Source organism: Salvelinus namaycush, chromosome 16, assembly GCF_016432855.1.
Source record: "Salvelinus namaycush isolate Seneca chromosome 16, SaNama_1.0, whole genome shotgun sequence".
NCBI classification, from domain to species: domain Eukaryota; kingdom Metazoa; phylum Chordata; class Actinopteri; order Salmoniformes; family Salmonidae; genus Salvelinus; species Salvelinus namaycush.
This window is the reverse complement of record NC_052322.1, coordinates 35,320,156-35,330,740: the sequence shown is the minus strand read 5'-3', so window position 1 is coordinate 35,330,740 and position 10,585 is coordinate 35,320,156. Positions and strand designations below refer to the sequence as shown.

The 10,585-nt window shown below is 41.2% G+C and overlaps 1 protein-coding gene across 1 annotated transcript in view; it reads right to left on the bottom strand.

Moving 5' to 3' along the window:
- The window catches only part of LOC120061366 (poly(rC)-binding protein 4-like), a 68,124-nt gene extending 63,944 nt beyond the window's left edge, over positions 1–4,180 (bottom strand). Inside the window, exon 1 of the mRNA XM_039011131.1 lies at positions 3,909–4,180. The gene's annotated coding sequence lies outside the window, so the exon portion shown is untranslated. The remainder of the gene's footprint in view (positions 1–3,908) is intronic.
- Positions 4,181–10,585: the final 6,405 nt, after the last annotated feature.

The window sequence follows — 10,585 nt, the reverse complement described above, 5'->3', positions numbered from 1 at the left end:
TATCCAGGCAGTCCGCGTTGCGTCGTGCAAAAGAACAGTCATTAGCCGTGGTATATTGGCATATACCACACCCCTTCGTGCCTTATTGCTTAAATTTAATCTTTGAATAAAATCTGTATGACTCAGTTTAGCTTGTATCCCTTTCACCTAATAAGCCTGCATCCTTAAAAACAAATCCCCTCAAGACCTACACATCCCTTCTCCTCCTTTTCTGAAACACTATTAAAGAGATTCTCTGGAAGAAAACAGTCTCTTTAAAACTAGGGATTTCGTGTCTTATTGAGGAAAAACAGTAATTCTTCTCAAAGATTATCCATGTATGAACTACACATTGACACATCCAGCCCAAAGCGGGAGGTTTAAAAAGTACTTTCTTAGTCACCAAAGCACCGGAGCATGTCTTTAACCAGTCACCATACAGATGGCCATGGTCTGCAGCTTACGATAATTAAGCAGAGCTACTGTCTACTGTACTGTATAGAATTACAGAGACCTTGATGACTTCATTCCCATTTACTAGGACAGTACTTTTTCTCCCGGACGGTGCAGGCAGGGCCTGGTTGTAAATGAGGAAGGGTATTAGCAATTCCCAGCCTTTGGAGAAGCATGTGTCAGGCCTAGAGTCTGTTATTTATGAGTCCTCTCAACCCTCAGCCCTTCCTCTGCTGCTGCTGCAGAGATGCTGCTTGGGATTCATTATTGAAGAGGCCCTTCCACTCCTTATTAGATCTTTGATTTTTGGAGTGCATTAAGGAATTACATTCAGACTGAGAGCGTCAGCCATGCCTGATGGTCTCTCTCCCTCTCTGAGTGAGTAGTGAGCCTCCGTCTCTCTCTCTTTCAGAAACAGACAGACAGACATACAGGCACGGAAAACATTATCCTTCTCTCTGTCTTTCTCTCTCTCTCCCTCCCACTCACAAACAAACACACGCACGCATGCACGTACACAGACACACACACACAGTTCTGTCCTTTATTGATCCTCACGATCTGCCAGGGAGAGTCTGGCTCACGTATCTCTATGGGGGTATTCTATCCTATCCTCATATTCCCTCAATGAACAAACATCCCTGACAGAGAATGATTTAAATCAGGAGCTAATACTGTGTTTTCTGTGTTGGCACACTATATAAGCATGCATTAATACCAGGTCACTCTCAAAAATGAGGATCTAAACCTCAAGAGATCTCCTGGTAGAATAAGATCATGTTAAAAACTCAGCTTGCAGAAAGATGAGATAAGATAGATAGATGAAGGTAATCCAGATGACTGATATAGGATCATTGATATGCATGATTTATGTCTCTCGTCATACAGGTTTCCAGCAGTGTAGGATTTACCAAGCTGAAAACAGACACAAAAACAGAATACAGGAAGCTCTGTTCATCTCCAATTGCACCAGGAAGTGTTGGTTTGTACTAAGCTTTCTCTAATCATCCACATGTGGATGTTATTTCATTGACCTTATTGTCCTGGAAAGTCCATGGTGATTGACTCACTGAAATCCAATGGTTCCTTTTGTGCTATGATTGGCCTAACTTACTAGGTGTGGACGTCCTTGATACATCTGGTAAACACACACAGAATGTCATAGAAAAATAAATCATCAACATTTTAGAGGACTTTGAACAGTATTAAATATCCTGTTTGTGAGCAGCTTCAGTATGAGATCCAAACCTTTAATGCCAACGTCAAGCTGATTTTTGATATTGGTAGCAGCATTGCAGCATTTTAACAAAGGCCAGATTATAAATATAAGTGAATGCTCAAATATCACTAAAACATTTTCAAATCTAACTAGGGATTTTGTACACGCCTGACTGTGACTGTTCACTGTAAAGCTTCTGCTGGATTACAATTCTCCTAAATGGAAAAAGGTTGAAGAAGGTTGAGGAACAGTACAGCGCAATGAAACAAATGATGGTCGACACACACACACACACACCCACAATGTAACAATACTGTCCTGTGTATTTCAGAGAATCCACTACATCAGAATTGCTGATTAAAATATATACTTGGTATAAAACAATTCCATGAGTCAAATGATAAGTGTTTTTGGTAGCTTGTTCTGTACACAACAACCCTGTTTGTTACCCCTAGTTGTACCTAGTTAGGCTATACAAAAAAACTCTTGCCATTCTCTCTCTGCTTAGGAGAATGCCAAGAGTGTGCAAAGCTGTCATCAAGGCAAAGGGTGGCGACTGAAGAATCTCAAATATAAAATATATTTTGATTTGTTTAACACTTTTTTGGTTACTACATGATTCCATGTTATTTCATAGTTTTGATGTCTTCACTATTATTTGATTTCTTCACACTTCACTATTATTCACATTTATTCTACAATGTAGAAAATAGTCAAACTAAAGAAAACCCATAGAATGAGTAGGTGTGTCCAAACTTTTGACTGGTACTTTATAAACATAACATGCAACAATATCAATGATTTTACTGAGTTACAGTTCATGTAAGGAAATCAGTCAATTGAAATAAATAAATTAGGCCCTAATCTATAGATGTTACATGACTGGAAACGGGCACAGCTATGAGTGGCCTGGGAAGGCATAGGCCCACCCACTGGGGAGCCAGGCCCAGCCAATCAGAATTTTGTTTTTTTATTACAGACAGAAATACTCCTCAGTTCCATCAGCTGTCCAGGTGGCTGGTCTCAGACAATCCCGCAGGTGAAGAAGCCAGATGTGGAGGTCCTGGGCTGGTGTGGTTACATGTGGTCTACTGTTGTGAGGCCGGTTGGACATACTGACAAATTCTCTAAAACAACGTTGGAGGCGGCTTATAGTAGAGAAATTAACATTCAATTCTCTGGCATCAGCTCTGGTGGACATTCCTACAGTCAGCATGCCAACTGCAAGCTTCCTCAAAACTTGTGGCATTTTATTGTGTGACAAAACTGCACATTTTAGAGTGGCCTTTTATTGTCCGCAGCACAAGATGCACCTGTGTAATGATCATGCTGTTTAATCAGCTTCTTGATATGCCACACATGTCAGGGGGATGGATTATCTTGGCAAAGGAGAAATGCTCACTAACAGGGATGTAAACAAATTTGTCCACTAAATTTGAGAGAAATAATATTTTTGTGCATATGGAAAATTTATGGGATGTTTCATTTCAGCTCTGAAACATAGGACGAACACTTTACATGTTGCGTTTATCTTTTTGTTCAGTATATAAATACATATGTGCCAAAATCAAATTCTGATGGTGGAATCTGAAGTAGAGTTTTTCTTGGCGCACTTCACTATACATTTGGGTCAACTCATTATTCTTTCAGTCCAGCCAGAGACCAATCTGTGTGTAGCCTGAACTGGCCCAGGCAGCTGGGTCATCTTTCATTATCATAAAGACGTCTATTAACAAGGGGCCAATTGTCTCCTCAATCCCAATAAACTAGCCTACTGTTGTTCATTGAACGCATCTGTCGGGATTGCAGCATATGTCGTGGAGTTCAGCCCAAAAGCAGTGTCTTTACATAGCAACAACCATTTCAGGTTTCTTTGAATACTGTGTGTATGCAACACATTTTTATCTTAGAAACAATTTTTAAAAAAGTGTAATTTTAATGTCTAAAAATGCCTCGACCACATTTATGCTAGACTATAAAAATAAATATAAAAATACCATGATAGTCAGACAAAGAAAGGTGTTCTGTGATTTATTTAATATATTATGTGGTAAGCATAGGCATAGGCTACATGAATGGTCCAATATACACCCCCAAGGGAGTTTTCAATCACTAATTTAAATGGTTCAGCATTTGAGAATAGGAAGACACAGCAAGACATTACATGAGAGGTGTTTGAAGTTGAACAAATCACTGCACATTCACCAGAAAAATAACAAGTGACCGCTTGAATCAATAATACAAAACCGTATCTTACCTGATAACATGTAGGGTCGTCAAGATTTCCTCTAAAGTATCCCCATGAATCTTTAAAATCCGAGTTTTGCATCCACATTAGATTCCACAGTGTGCTGATACGGATTCTCCTCCCTGTATCACGCTGAAAGAATAAAACAGGACTGAGTACAAGGCGCCTGTGCGTGGAGAGTGGGACGGCTCGATGGTGCGTGATGCATGCGGCTCAAAACGAATGACAGACTACCCTTCCGGACCGCTATGCTTACCAAGGTGAAGGTTTCAGTGTGTACCCTACAGTGCACTCTGGGTAAAAGACTCTGCCCAACTATCTAACCACTCCTGACTCCGCTGGTGATCTGTCCCCGGAGCCTGTGTGATGGCTATCCCATGGGACCCCTGCATAAATTCCGCGACATCTCACGCTTCCCGCTGTGCGTCGCATGACCAATCAGGCTTTTCGATTGATGGGACCCTAATTGACTCGCATGTTGAATAGGATGACTTTTAAAATGTGCCTGGTCATAAATGACAATAACTGTCACCTTTGAATAGCTTCATATAGCTCCTGGGAAATAATGATTCATACTGTATGTTAATTAAGGCCGTGGAAATTGGGACCAGTGCCCATCAGTTCACAAGGCTTACTTGATGGCTTGCATTCTGTTGATGTAAAAAAGCTTTGGCGAAGTTAAAAATAGTAAAAGGGTTGTGTGCGGTCCAGAATTATGACTGTGCTATCATACTATTTGCCCTCATATACTGCCATCTAGTGAATGTCTCAGCTATTGTTTTGAAAAATGTCCACGCAGATTGCACTGTAACTTTTTATTCTGCTAATACAATAACATTTCATTGCACATTCTTAATTTGCTATGGATCAAGTTAGAGAGTTACTATATGATATGGACTTGAATGATGTTGTTTAATGATGTTTAACTCTGTGGAATGTGATTTCATATCAAATAAAATTGTATTGATCGTGTACACATATTTTGCAGATGTTATCTATCGCAGGTCCAGCTAAATGCTTATGTTTCTTGCTCCAACAGTGAAACATACCTATCAAGTAACGTTAGCAATACGAAGCAATACACACAAATCCCCAAAATAAAATTAAGAAATTAAGAAATATCAGAACAAGCAACATCAGAGTCCAAAATAAATAAATACAGAAATATATATTCAAGGGTTTTAATTTGTTTTAAGCTATTTTCTACAGTGTAGAATAATAGTGAATAAATCAAAACTATGAAATAACACAAATAGAATCATGTAGTAACCAAAAAAGTGTTTTAAAAAATCAAAATATATTTTATATCTGTCAGGACTTCCGCCGAAGTCGGCTTCCCTCCTTGTTCGGGCGGCGTTCGGCGGTCGACGTCACCGGCCTTCTAGCCATCGCCGCTCCATTTTTCATTGTTCCATTTGTTTTGTCTTGTTCCCCGCACACCTGGTGTACATTCCCTAATCAACTGCATATATATATTCCTCTGTTCCCCCCATGTCTTTGTGTGGGATTGTTTTGTTACGTGTTTTGTATTGATGCACCTAGCTGGTTTTTCCCCGGGTACTATGTTTCAACCCGGAGTATGTTTAATTGTTAAACATTTCTTGCTTATTTGTGACTTTGTCGCGCTTTGCACTTTTGCCTTTGGTTGGAGGTTTTTTGGACACTGTTGTCCGTCTGTTGTTTGCTTCTGCCGAATAAAGTGTGCGCCTGATCACATCTCTCTGCTCTCCTGCACCTGACTTCAACACCAGTAGCGCATTCACTGACAATATCTGAGATTCTTCAAAGTAGCCACCCTTTGCCAGTCTTGAAGGAGTTCCCACTTACGCTGAGCACTTGTTGGCTGGTTTTCCTTCACTCTGCGGTCCCACTCATCCCAAACCATCTCAATTGGGTTGAGGTCGGGTGAATGTGGAGGCCAGGTCATCTGATGCAGCACTTCATTACTCTCCTTGTTCGTCAAATAGCCCTTACACAGCCTGGAGGTGTGTTGGGTCATTGTCTTGTTGAAAAACAAATTATAGTCCCACTAAGCATAAACCAGATGGGATGGCGTATCGTTGCAGAATGCTGTGGTAGCCATGCTGGTTAAGTGTGCCTTGAATTCTAAATAAATAACAGACAGTGTCACCAGCAAAGCACCACCAAAAATCTCACATTTGGACTCATCAGACAAAAGGACAGATTTCCACCAGTCTAATGTCCATTGCTCCTGTTTCTTGGCCCAAACAAGTCTTTTCTTCTTATTGGTGTCCTTTAGTAGTGGTTTCTTTGCAGCAATTCAACCATGAAGGCCTGATTCACGCAGTCTCTTCTGTACAGTTGATGTTTAGATGTGTCTCTACTTGAACTCTGTAAAGCATTTATTTGTGCTGCAATTTCTGAGGCTGGTAACTCTAATGAACTTATCCTCTGCAGCAGAGGTAACTCTTTTATTTTTTTAATTTCACCTTTATTTAACCAGTTAGGCTAGTTGAGAGCAAGTTCTCACAACTGCGACCTGGCCAAGATAAAGCGAAGCAGTGCGACACAAACAACAGCACAGAGTTACACATGGAATAAACAAACGTACAGTCAATAATACAATAGATAAGTCTATATACAGTGTGTGCAAATGAGGTAGGATAAGGGAGGTAAGGCAATAAATAGGCCATAGTGGCAAAATAATTACAATATAGCAATTCAACACTGGGATGATAGATGTGCAGAAGATGAGTGTGCAATTAGAGATACTGGGGTGCAAAGGAGCAAAATAAATAACAGTATGGGGATGAGATAGTTGGATGGGCTATTTACAGATGGGCTATGTACAGGTGCAGTGATCTTTGAGCTGCTCTGACAGCTGGTGCTTAAAGCTAGTGAGGGAGATATGAGTCTCCAGCGTCAGTGATTTTTGCAGTTCGTTCCAGTCATGGCAGCAGAGAACTGGAAGGAAAGGGGGCCGAAGGAGGAATTGGCCTTGGGGGGTGACCAGTGAAATATACCTGCTGGAGCGCATGTTACGGGTGGGTGCTGCTATGGTGACCAGTGAGCTGAGATTACCTAGCAAAGACTTATAGATGACCTGGAGCCAGTGGGTTTGGCGACGAATATGAAGCGAGGGCCAGCCAACGAGAGCATACAGGTCGCAGTGGTGGGTAGTATATGGGGCTTTGGTGACTAAATGGATGGCACTGTGATCGACTGCATCCAATTTGCTGAGTAGTGTTGGAGGCTATTTTGAAAATGACATCACCAAAGTCAAGGATTGGTAGGATAGTCAGTTTTACGAGGGTATGTTTGGCAGCATGAGTGAAGGATGCTTTGTTGCGAAATAGGATGCCGATTCTAGATTTAATTTTGGATTGGAGATGCTTAATGTGAGTCTGGAAGGAGAGCTTACAGTCTAACCAGACACCTAGGTATTTGTAGTTGTCCACATACTCTAAGTTAGAACCGTCCAGAGTAGTGATGATGGACGGGCGGGCAGGTGTGGGCAGCGATCGGTTGAAGAGCATGCATTTATTTTTACTTGCATTTAAGAGCAGTTGCAGGAAGGAGGGAGAGTTGTATGGCATTGAAGCTCGTCTGGAGGTTAGTTATCAAAGTGTCCAAAGAAGGGCCAGAAGTATACAGAATGGTGTCGTCTGCGTAGAGGTGGATCAGAGAATCACCAGCAACAAGAGCGACATCATTGATGTATACAGGGAAAGAGTCGGCCCGAGGATTGAACCTTGTTGCACCCCCATAGAGACTGCAAGAGTTCCGGACAACAGGCCTCCGACTTGACATACTGAACTCTATCTGAGAAGTAGTTGGAGAACTAGGCGAGGCAGTCATTTGAGAAACCAAGGCTGTTGAGTCTGCCGATAAGAATGTGGTGAGTGACAGAGTCGAAAGCCTTGGCCAGGTCGATGAATACAGCTGCACAGTATTGTCTCTTATCGATGGTGAGTCTTCCTTTCCTGTGGCAGTCCTCATGAGAGCCAGTTTCATCATAGTGTTTGAGGGTTTTTGCGACTGCCCTTGAAGAAACTTTCAAAGTTCTTGAAATTATCCGGATTGATTGACCTTCATGTCTTAAAACTATTGATGAACTGTCGTTTCGCTTTGCTCATTTGAGCTGATCTTGGAATAAAATTGACTTTGTCTTTTATCAAATAGGGCTATCTTCTGTATACCACCCCTACCTTGTCACAACACAACTGATTGGTTCAAGCGGATTAAGGAAAGAAATTCCACAAATGAACTTTTAACAAGGTACACCTGTTAATTGAAATGCATTCCAGATGACTATCTCATGAAGCTGGTTGAGAGAATGCCAAGAGTGTGCAAAGCTGTCATCAAGGCAAAGGGTGGCTACTTTGAATAATCTCAAATCTAAAATATATTTTGATTTTTTTAACACTTTTTTGGTTACTACATTATTCCATATTGTTATTTCATAATTGTAATATCTTCACTATTATTCTACAATGTAGAAAATAGTAAAATTAAAGAAAACCTTTGAATGAGTAGGTGTGTCCAAACTTTTGACTGGTACTGTATATACACACCAGACTATGACATTACTCGTTCTGATAACTTATTTTGGAATTTTTGTGTGTGTGTGTGTGTGTGTGTGTGTGTGTGTGTGTGTGTGTGTGTGTGTGTGTGTGTGTGTGTGTGTGTGTGTGTGTGTGTGTGTGTGTGTGTGTGGATATATATAATGGTGTGTAGACAGTATGCATAGTATATGACTAGGAAAGGTGTGTACAGCAGTAGTTATATATGATGACCCATTACTAGAATACAGTATATCTCGTCATGGTAACTCTGTGCACTCAAATTGCCATCGATAAAATGCTATTGTGTTCGTTGTCCATAGCTTATGCCTACCCACCGCCACCAAGGAGCACTCTGTTCACAACGTTGACGTCAGCAAACCGCTCACCTACATGTCGCCATTCAGCTTCCATCTGCCCTGTACAGTTGAAACAGGGATTCATCCGTAAAGAGTACACTTCTCCAGCATACCAGTGGCCATCGAAGGTGAGCATTTGCCCACTGAAGTTACGATGCCGAACTGCAGTCAGGTCAAGACCTTGGTGAGGACGACGAGCACGCATATGAGCTTCCCTGAGACTGATTCTGACAGTTTGTGAAGAAATTCTTTGGTTGTGCAAACCCACAGATTCGTCAGCTCTCCGGGTGGCTGGTTTCAGATGATTCTGCAAGTGAAGAAGCCAGATGTGGAGGTCCTGGGCTGGCGTGGTTACACGTGGTCTGAGGTTGTAAGGCCAGTTGGACGTACTGCCAAATTCTCTAAAACGACATTGGTGGCAGCTTATGATAGAGAAATGAACATTGCATCTCTGTCAAAAGCTCTGGTGGACATTCCTACAGTCAGCATGCCCATTTAACACTCCCTCAAAACTTGAGACATCTGTGGCATTGTGTTGTGTGACCAAACTGCACATTTTAGAGTGGCCTTTTATTGTCCCCAGCACAAGATGCACCTGTTTGATGATCATGCTGTTTAATCAACTTCTTGGTATGCCACACCTGTCAGGTGGATGGATTATCTTGGCAAAGGAGAAATGCTCACTAACAGGGATTTAAACAAATTTGTGCACAAAATTTGAGGTAAATACGCTTTTTGTGCTTATGGAACATTTCTGGGATCTTTCATTTCAGCTCATGAAACATGGGACCAACACTTTACATGTTGCGTAGATATTATTGGTCAGTATATGAAGTGGGTAAAACAGTATGTAAACATTATTCAAGTAACCAGTGTACAATGACTATGTACAAAGGGCAGCAGTCTCTAAGAATCAGGGTAGAGTACCGGGTGGTAGTTGTCTAGTAAGAGTGACTAAGTTCAGGGCAGGGAACTGGGCGGAGGCCAGCTATAGTGGTGACTATTTAACAGTTTGATGGCCTTGAGATATAAGCTTTTTTTCCATCTCTCGGTCCCAGCTTTGATGTACCTGTACTTTCGCCGCCTTCTAGATGGTAGTGGTTTCTTGATGATCTTCTTGGCCTTCCTGGTGACAGGTCAGCAGCTAAACTAAAATCTCAGTTGTTTCCATTTCGCCAAAATGCACATAGGGCAGTCATAAATTCTCAGTCTACTCTGTAATGGCTTAGTAATATCTTGACTGTGACGCATGACATAGCAGCCTCTGTCTGTCCCTGTCGGTCTCCCTCAGTCAGTGGAATACCTGGGTAACTGGAAGATGACAGCTTCATTTATTTAACTGATTACACACCGACACACTCTGCTTCAGATGTGGAACTTCAGTGCTCACTTTGTGACAAAAAAATGGTTGTTGAGTATATATTAAAATTAGTCAATGTCAACAGTTTGTGGAATTTTGAATACACAAAATAAGTTTTATCAAAACAGGTAGCAACTCTGTCGCTGATTTTACAGTGTAAGACAGTGTAATACTTTTGTAACAACTTATCAAAAGTCCACAACACATTGTTTTAAATTGGACTGTCAGTGGTGTCCATTGGAATTTTACACATTGACTTGTTTCACCCCTCTGTATTCACTGGCATCCAAGGAATTGGAAGATGTCTGTCTCTCTGCATACAATGACATTAACTCAGAACTGTAGGAAACAGCATGGTACCGCTTATATACTCTATTTCATGTACAGTATTCCGTTGCAGACTACTGATAGATCTCAATCGTTTTTTTCTTTTGAACAAGAATC